The sequence below is a fragment of the Pipistrellus hanaki genome (genome assembly GCF_964339955.1).
Source record: "Pipistrellus hanaki genome assembly, chromosome: 7".
Classification (NCBI taxonomy): domain Eukaryota; kingdom Metazoa; phylum Chordata; class Mammalia; order Chiroptera; family Vespertilionidae; genus Pipistrellus; species Pipistrellus hanaki.
The window spans coordinates 39,811,128-39,820,861 of NC_140509.1; the positions used below are offsets into that span (position 1 = coordinate 39,811,128).

Sequence of the window (9,734 nt, forward strand, 5' to 3'; positions counted from 1 at the left end):
TCTGACTAGCTCCTTAAAACTCTGAATAAATCTTTGCTAAAAACACTAGTAAGGCATTTTTCTAACATTTCAGCCTTACCCTCTCCACTTGTCTCAACTTCTGGAGCACTTTCGATCAGCGCTTCTAAATCTCATTTTGTGAATTTGGAACAAGTCACAAATTCACCAGACACTTTCTCTCCCATAGCTTTGCTATCTCTATAGCTTAAAAACTATTGACAATATCACAAGATATTTTACTTTTCACTTTCCTTGGCATTTTATAATACTGACATAGAAGACAGAATCTAATACAATGCAATAAAGTAAATGCACCTTATAACTTATTAACTTAAGATAATGTAACATTTCAAGAGTTGGAAGAAGCAAAACCAGAATTGCAGGAAAAGGTCAGAGGGATAATTTTGTCTTTCACAACTTTGCCTTGCTTTGAAGTTTGTTTGCCAGCTCTAAGGGTAGCCATTTGTCTGGAAGTTTTGTGTAGGACCCCAATTAGTCTTTTAATATTATTCACTTAAAATTTACTGTATAACCAAGTATCAGGTAGTTAGGGACTCTATAAAACCATGAAAGAAATGGATCTTATATACTACTTAATGATTTCTAAATACAACTGAGGTCACAGCAATGCCATTTAATTATCAATCTTGTATCAGAGATGCGAGAGTCAAAAATGCAATTGTTGCATTTTATACAATCTCATTGAATACTAATCTGAAGGTGTGCTTTACCTCTAAGGATTTATCCAAGGTCAAATTTTCCTCATACCTTTTGATATCAGGATACTCACAATGTTAATTGATCTAAATACTGAGCCATTTTAATTCATGCTCAAGAAACATTTCCAGAGCCTCTCCTTAACTGAAATAGAATTCTAAGGCAATAAGACTTTTTAGGGAGTTTGGTGTTTTGACCATGGTATTTAAATATGGATTTGGGAACTATTTAGAGAAAATAATCATGAATGGGGACCTAATCACCATAGACAGATCAGATGCCATTACTGTTTACACTAAATCCATTCTGTACAATGTTCTACTAGTTCTAACTCAAGATTATTTTCAGTGACCTTCCTTGTGACCTCTAACTGCCACTGTGCCCTCTAGTCTAATTATTACTCTCCATTTTTGTTTAAACTTTCTTTCAAATTATAATTATACCCCTCCTACCCCATTAAAGGCTGTCTCTTCATCTTCATTAAACTTTCACTCAGCTTTAATTACACGTTTTACATTTAAATACTTAACCAAAGGTAAGACATTCATCCAATTATTTGATTACAAGATTCTTTAATTGGGGGGGGGAAATTCCATTACAAATACTTAAGTTTGACATGCACTCCTAGAACGGAGCTAGGAAGTAATCTACTAGTTAACAGGTTGTGAGCATCCAGGACAGTGTGCCACGACTAAAAATTACTCCAGATAATCTTGATCTGCATGTTTTCTTTCCATGTCCATAATATGAAGAGCTTTTCCTGGTCACGAGTTTTCCATACAACAGGCAGGTAAATCTTGTAATACTAGTCCTAGGAAAAGAAAACACTTCAGATTTACAAACTTACCAATATCAGAACTTATTAAAATTCATTTCCAAAAAATGCTATTGTCCTTATAGTGGTCTATCTCAGAAGCCAGATCCGTATTTATTTTTTTTTCAACAGAAATTCAGGTTCGGGATAGGATCATCACAGATAAGACCAAGGACACAATATTGACTGGTAAGCAAAATGTGTGACTCACAGAAATGGTTACAGCTTAACAACTTCCTCGCAAACTGGTCTCTTTCAACAGGCAGACAGCGACCCCTCACTGTTGGCAGAGAAAACAAAACACAAAACTATTGTGAGGTAGTTTTCCCCTTGCAGGTAACAAAAATTTATGTTTTATACTGGTCTTATTTCAGAAGCCGAATCCGTATATGCTTTTCTTCAGGCAATCAGCTTCGGGATAGGTTTCATCATTGATTAGACCATAAACCAAAACATTACAAGGCAAGCACGTTCTTGTAAGCCACACACCACTTACTTCAAAACGAATCTGACAGCCAATGACACCCACAGCTTCATTAGTACTCATCAACTCCCAGAATGCTGTTCAAAAACAACAACAAAAAAATTCATTTATACTACATATAGACTGAACATACGCTGAATCAAAAATACTAGTCCAACACATAACATACCCGGCAACATTGTCAGGTTTTAGCCAGGTCATTTTCCAGCGAATATCCTCCCATAAGCTTTGGGATTTTCCTTTGCATCTAGAAAGAAGGAAGCAAGTTTCAAACGATGCACCATCCTTTATTCTTGTCAATCAACAGGTTTATCTCTCCTGCTTAAAAACTAAACGCTCAACTGCACTTACCTTAGCATCTTCACGAAACAGCTTCGTTACACCGAGCGCCATTGTTCCTGCGGGGAATCAATCTATTTAAAACGAAGCAGTCTAACGGAATAGAGTTCAAGGTGTTCAGTACTAAAATAACCTCCCCCCCACCCCCAACTTCAGTGATCCTATTTGCACACAGCGCCACCTGGCCACTGGACAACCGTCTCCGGCAAAAAAATCAGAGGCTGTCCATTTTGAAATAACCGTTTCATCCGGCGACAGAAGACTCTTGCCTTAAGGTAAAATGAACTCCTAGTCCCAAATCCTGGGAAAGTGGTTTTCCTGCCGCTGCTGAGGCTCGGCCAGCTGGCTGCCCGGGCTCAGGAACCAGGCCGCGCGCCAGCAGCCTCCAGCCTGAGCGCCGAACCGTGACCACCACCACTCGGCACACGTGGCAGCGCGGCTGCGTCCTCCCCACTTGCCGGTTCTCAATATAAAACACTGAGCTCACTCAAACCAATAAGCCTTTTTTCACAATTCTTTAGGTCCCAACTGTAGCCCTGGTCTCCGGGGTCCCCTCAAATACTCGCACCCGACACCATACTCACCAAGAACGCAGAAGCGTCCCCCAGTCCGGACGCAAAAGAGGGAGCTACGCTGCCAGCAGCTCCCTATATAGCCTCTCCCGAGCCAGACCGAGGCCGCCCCGCCCTCGCGCAGCCATTGGACGCGAGCAAAGGCGGGGGCGCGGCCTTTCCTGCGGGAGAATGCGAGCGGCCCCGCCCTCGCACAACCATTGGACGCGAGCGGAGGCGGGGGCGGGACCTCTCCTGCGGGAGGATGCGCGCGGCGGCTCTTTTCTTCGGGAGACTCGTTCCGGGCGCGGTGCGCGCGCCGCCCGCCCCCAGCCCGCCGCCCGCCGCGCGCCCGCTCAGCCCTCTGCGCGTGCCCGCCGCCGGCGCGCTGCTCGGGGTCCCGAACGAGCCGGGCTCTACGTGGCGCGGGGGTGGCGCCAGAATTCAAACCGACAGGCGTGGTCGGAGGCCAGGCTCCTGCCTGCTGCGAGCCAAGCCGGCCCGGGACAGACCGGACGGCTCGGATGAGCGTGGGTTTTGCAGTGTGGGGCGGCCCCAGCCTGCGATCCGCTCGAGAACCCGGGCGGGCTGGCGCCTGGAGCGGGTGGACGCCCGGCGGCCGCGGCTCGCCGGGAAAGAGAAATGGGCGGGTAGAAATGCTCGGGAGAAGAAAGTATGTGAAAGCGCCGTGTTTCTGCTCCGGTCCCCGGGGAGGACCCCGCGTCTGCGGGGAGAGGCGGCGGGCAGCGGGACACGCGGCCCAGGGCGAGGCCCTCTGGCGCTCCCTCCACCCCCAGGCTTCCAAGGGCAGGCGCTGCAGTTACTCTGTTTTCAGCCTAGAGTGCTCCCTGAGACAGTACATCCATGCGGTAAATATTCCTTTCCGCAGAGGAGAAAACCGAGGCCTACAGCAGACAAGTAAATTTGCCTAAGTTCACACAACTGAAAAAGCTTGGCTGTTTTTAATTCCTTTTTATTAGTTGTAATGAATGCAGGAGAAAGATTAATTTGAGGACGATAGCAGAATGCTTTATCCAAACGACACAAAGTCCTGTAGCAGCGGTGTATTAATTATTATGTGCGAGCAAATATATGGGTATGTGCACACAAGCACACAGGACATTTAAACAGGGCAGCGTTTGAAAATGCAAGTCTTCATAGCACTTACTAGTTCCGCTGTGTTGGATTTTGTCTAAGGAACACATGGTTTTGTGCATCGTTCTTTATTTTTCTGCCCAGAATAGTGCCTGGGGAAAAGGTTGAATGAGTGAATGTGATGGCTTTCAGAAAATTAAAGATCAAATTACAGAGTGAAAGGTAATAGTGAAAAGCAGATTTCTATAACAGGAACCAAAGTGATGAGGAATTTACTTGGCTTAGCATTATGTAGGGCTTTAGATACTGTTTTGTAGTGTACAATGTAAATTTGCACATTGCTAAAAAAAACAACACAATACAGATGTATATAAAAAGTAAAAGTTCCTTTCCATACCATTGGGAGTCTTTTCATATTAACAGTAACCACTGTTAACAATTTTTGAAGCTTTCTGTGCGTGTACAGATGCTTTTTGGCTTATGATGGAGTTACATCCCAGTAAACCCCTTAGTAATTTGAAAATCTCTTTCAAAGGAAATGCATTTAATACACTTCACCTGCTGAACATCTTAGCTTAGTCTAGACTACCTTTAATGTTCTCAGAACACTTTCATTAGCCTACAGTTAGGCAAAATCATCTAATATAATACAATGAATATAACATGGAGTTTTGGTTGGTTATCCTGTGATAGCTTACCTGACTGAGAGATGTAGCTTGCTGCTGTTGGCCAGCACCAGGAGACAGTATCCTAACATATTGCTGGCCAGGAAAACGATCAAACCTCAAAATTTAAAATACAGTTTCTACTAGATTATTATCACTTTTGTACCATTTTTGGTACAAAGATTGTAAGTCAAGTTATCAGTTAGGAACTGTCTGTACAAATAAACTGAGCGGCCGAAACCGGTTTGGCTCACTGGATAGAGCGTCGGCTTGTGGACTGAAAGGTCCCGGGTTCAATTCCAGTCAAGGGCATGTACCTTGGTTGCGGGCATATCCCCAGTAGGGGGTGTGCAAGAGGCAGCTGATCGATGACTCTCTCATCGATGTTTCTAACTCTATCTCTCTCCCTTCCTCTCTGTACAAAATCAATAAAATATATTAAAACAAACAAAAAACAAACAAACAAATAAACTGAGTGGCCAGATTATTACGATCTCAGAACCCATAATAATCTGGCCACTCAGAGTGTGTGTGTGTGTGTGTGTGTGCATGTGCTCATGTGCATGTATACATATAAATTTTCATGGACTTGCAGTGGCCTTGCCTACTCTGGTCATATATATGAGGCCCAGTGCATGAATTCGTGCATGGGTGGAGTCTGGCCAGCCTGGTCAGTGGGAGGGGACATGGGCAGTTGCCTGACCTGCCTGCTGGTCAAACTCCTGATCGAGGGGACAATTTGCATATTAGCCTTTTATTATATAGGATATACACTGAGTGGCCAGATTATTATGCATTTAGAGATCATAACAATCTGGCTACTCAGTGTATATGTTCATATCTTTTCACACAAGTAGGATCTATATACATTAATGCAACTTGCTTTGTTCCTTCATAAATATCACAGACGTCTTTCCATATCAGTGAATATAGATCAATATTCCTGTTTATAGCCTGCATAGCATTTAACTGGATGCATCATAATTTTTTAAATTATTTCCCAATTTTTCATTATAATATTATTGGTGGAGAGAGGTCCTTTTCCACACCTGTTGCTGGTGGGGGTGGATTTCTTGAGATAGCTCCAGAAAAAGAATTTTCTGAGACTCGGACGGGATGATGAGGTATACTAGAAAGCGTTATTTCTGTGGAATCAAACCCCTGAGTTTCCAAGGTCACATTACCCAAGGAAGAAGAGTAGCTGTGGCTTCAGCGAGCTAGAATCAGTCAGTGTCCAGCCAAGCATCAGGGTAGCTTATTTTGTGTTCTCAGTTGCAGTCCATTAGTCTACTGTGTGTGGGGTCTGCATGGTCACATGGCCATGGAGGGAACACAGGCAAATGGAAGGAAGCAGGAATAAAACCAATGGAACCAGGGAACCAAGAGAGAGAATTCCTTTGTTTGGGAGATTATGTATCCCCAAATTTTCATGGACTTGCAGTGGCTTTGCCTACTCTGGCCAATAATCTCTATTCCCAGGTTTGATTGACATCTTTCCTATGTCACTCCAACTTCACAATACAAGCATCTATCTCCCCTTTGTTGGGACCGCTCCCCCCAGTGTTTTCCAGGGAATGGGCCAGGTATTCCCTGGTGAGTGTGAAATTGCAGCTTTCTGGTGAAGCTGCCCAAATGTCTGGCTTCCTCCTTTTCTCCTTTCCAATTATTAATAACTAGCTAATTACAGCAGTATCAATAGCGCTGAACTGAATTATAGATATGTCATTGTGAGTTTATGAGAAGACCTGCAAGATCAATTTCTAGAAGTGAATCAAAGATTATGTACACTTTTATTTGTGATAGCCTGGCCAGTGTGGCTCAGTGGTTGGGTGTTGACCCATGAATCAGGAGGTCATGGTTTGGTTCCCTGTCAGGGCACATGCCTGAGTTGTGGGCTTGATCTCCAGTAGGGGGTGTGCAGGAGGCAGCCTATTGATAATTCTTATCATTAGTGTTTCTATCTCTTCCTCTCTATTCCTCTCTCTGAAATCAATAAAAACATTTTTAGAAAATTTGTGATAGATATTGCTTAATTGCTCCCACCTTCTTTCCACTTCCACCAAATTATTGTATTGTGATTATATTTCGAAGTGTGTTTCACTAATTGAAACACATGACTATTATAGGATGGCGATTATTACATAATCAAAATTGAGAACGATTGCTCTCCTTGTTATCTTTGAATCTCTACTGTCCCGAACACTATCAAAATCATCTGGTCAAAGCGATATAAAACAATGACTTCTTATAGTGACTTAGCAATTGAATTACTTGAAGAGCTAAAAAGTAACTGATTTCTGGGCCGGAGTCTGGAACTCTTAAAGCAGAATTTCTAAAAGTGAGACTGGAAACATTTTAAACAAGCATCTCGGCAATACTGTTCAATAGGAACATAACATGAATCATAAATGTGAGTTGCATATGTAATTTAAAATATGCCAGTAGCCACATTTTTTAAAAATTAAAAAAATCATGACATTCTAATACATTTTATTTAAACCAATATAACAAAAATGTTTTCATTTCAACATGACTAATATGTTACTGAGATATTTTACATTCCTTTTTCTTGTACTCAGTCCTTAAAATCTGGTATATATTTTATACTCACAGAACATCTCACTTTAACTATCAAGTATTCCATTGCCACATAGATAGTGACTGCTATATTGGGCAGTATGGGTCTAGGGTGATTTATATGCATATAGAAGTTTGAGAACCACTGTGTTAGGATAAGTAAAGTACTGCACATCAAATACATATTTTAGTCTTTTTAAGAATATATATTTTATTGATTTTTTACAGAGAGGAAGGGAGAGGGTTAGAGAGTTAGAAACATCGATGAGAGAGAAATATCGATCAGCTGCCTTCTGCACAACTCCTACTGGGGATGTGCCCACAACCAAAGTACATGCCCTTGACTGGAATCGAACCTGGGACCCCCACAGTCTGGAGGCTGACGCTCTATCCACTGAGCCAAACCAGTCAGGGCTCCATTTTGCTTTTAACTAATAACTCTGACAAATACAATGCAAAATGAGATTAATGTGGAGCCTGATTATTAACAACACTGCCTTCAAGTGAACATGGGTGATGATTGAAGCCAGTACACAACTCATTCAAGATGTTTATCTCTTCAAGGAACAGAAAACATACGGGGGGATGAAGCCATCAGTCATTGCGCCCTCTCTAAGACAGTTAAGCAGATTGCTATGAAATATTTGAAGTGATTTAAGAAAGATTATATATACCGTGTTTCCCGAAAACAAGACATCCTCCGAAAATAAGACCTACTTACAGGTTTCCTTCTGAGTGAAATATAAGGCATCTCCCGAAAATAAGGCCCCCCCCAGGCTAAACATGCGAGATTTGGTCCACTGATTCTGAAAGAAATGGAGTCACAAGAAATTCACCAGGAAATTCAGGAATTGGATTGTTATGATGATGTTCCAGAAGATGATGACATGATTGTCATTGAATAAATGAGTAAATTCTTGATACTGTAGGATTCACAGTTTGTCTGGTTTGTGTTGACAACTACCATACTACTGTACCGTATACAGGTAATACATTTCCTTTATTTTCATTTAACAATAAATGTGTACCGTATTCTTTTTCATGGAAAAATAAGACATCCCCTGAAAATAAGACCTAGCGCATCTTTGGGAGCAAAAATTAATATAAGACACTGTCTTATTTTTGGAGAAACGGTGGGTCAGAACTAAATTTAAAAGTGACCATAGGAGTTTAGCATACTGAAAATAAACTTTCCTATTCTGTAACAAACGTTCAGATAAGGAAATCATTTTAGTCATTTTTTCGAAAGAAATGTTTACTGAGCCCTTGGTACATGGTGTGCTTCAGTGAGATAATATGAATACAAAAAGTCCTTAATTTCATTTTGCATTGTATAAATTCTGAAAGAGTTTATAGTTTAGCAAGAACTATTCACCCAACTTTAGATACTTTTTCTTTAAAAATTAGACAGTCATTAAATAATTTTGGGTAAGATCATACTGTGAGCCAAATAGTGTTTTAGGAAGTGCTTGGGGGAGTGTAAGATTAAGAGCAGAGTTTAGAAATGAGTACAGTCACTTAGATGACTTATTGTGAGGGGACACCACTATAATTTTGGCCATGGAAATGGAAGGCAGGAAAGAGAACAACATATAATGAGAACTTATGTGCTGTTAGGTTCTTGTGTGCATTGGATCATTCAAAAACAATCCTGGTATGTATTTCAAACCTTATATTATGGATAAGAAAAGTGAGGCACAGAGGTCTCAGTTAACTAACATTTGCAAGTCTTTTGACCCCAAACTCATAATCATGTCATTAGGAGGTGACACTGCTGTGTTGAAGGAAAAATCTATAATAATAAAAGCGTAATATTCTAATTAGATCAGACAGCTGAAGGACCTTCCAGAAATCCTTCTGGACGAAGCCAGGGCTGTGAGGGCTGAGTCCCTTGCATGAATTTCGTGCATCGGGCCTTTAGTAGTAGTAGATGATGATGAACTGTAGGGAAAAAGAGGAGGTAGAGTAGAACCTGTCAGCCAAGAAAATTGCAGCTCAATGGCAGGAAGGGGTAAGTCAGGAGTTACTGATTTGGGAACACAGGGGGGAAAAAATCAGTTTGGTTGTGTTAAATTTGGAGTGGAACATGCAGTTATATTTGTCCAGTGGAATATCAGAAATGTAGAACTGAAATCAAAGAGAAGAGTCAGAAGTCACATGATGTCATGTGCACAGATGAGTATTGGGAGAAAATAAATAAATAAAGGCCAGCAGCCATTGGCCTAGAATTAGTACCATAGTGTGTGCAGATATCCTGCAGTAGATAACCTTTGAAAACATAGTCAATATATGTAAAGGTCTGGTTAGATAATGAATGCATGAAAAAAAGTTTAACTTACAGCTTTTGGTTAAATCATGGGAAAAATACATATGCCATGTTGAGTATTGTAAGCATGTTACCAGAGAGTCACCCAAGTCAAAGGAGGCTGGCTCTCCTCAGCTTATTACACTCACAAGAAATAATTGAAATGAGTGACAGAAAGCAGTGTTGA

General features: G+C 41.4%; 1 long non-coding RNA gene across 1 annotated transcript; it reads right to left on the reverse strand.

Moving 5' to 3' along the window:
* Window positions 1-303: 303 nt before the first annotated feature.
* On the reverse strand, window positions 304-3,002 carry LOC311625476. The gene is made up of 6 exons (XR_014795519.1): window positions 2,939-3,002; window positions 2,367-2,413; window positions 2,185-2,262; window positions 2,028-2,092; window positions 1,743-1,811; window positions 304-1,528 (listed from the first exon to the last, which is right to left on the reverse strand). It is a non-coding gene; the product is annotated as an uncharacterized lncRNA (long non-coding RNA).
* Between the last annotated feature and the right edge of the window lie 6,732 nt (window positions 3,003-9,734).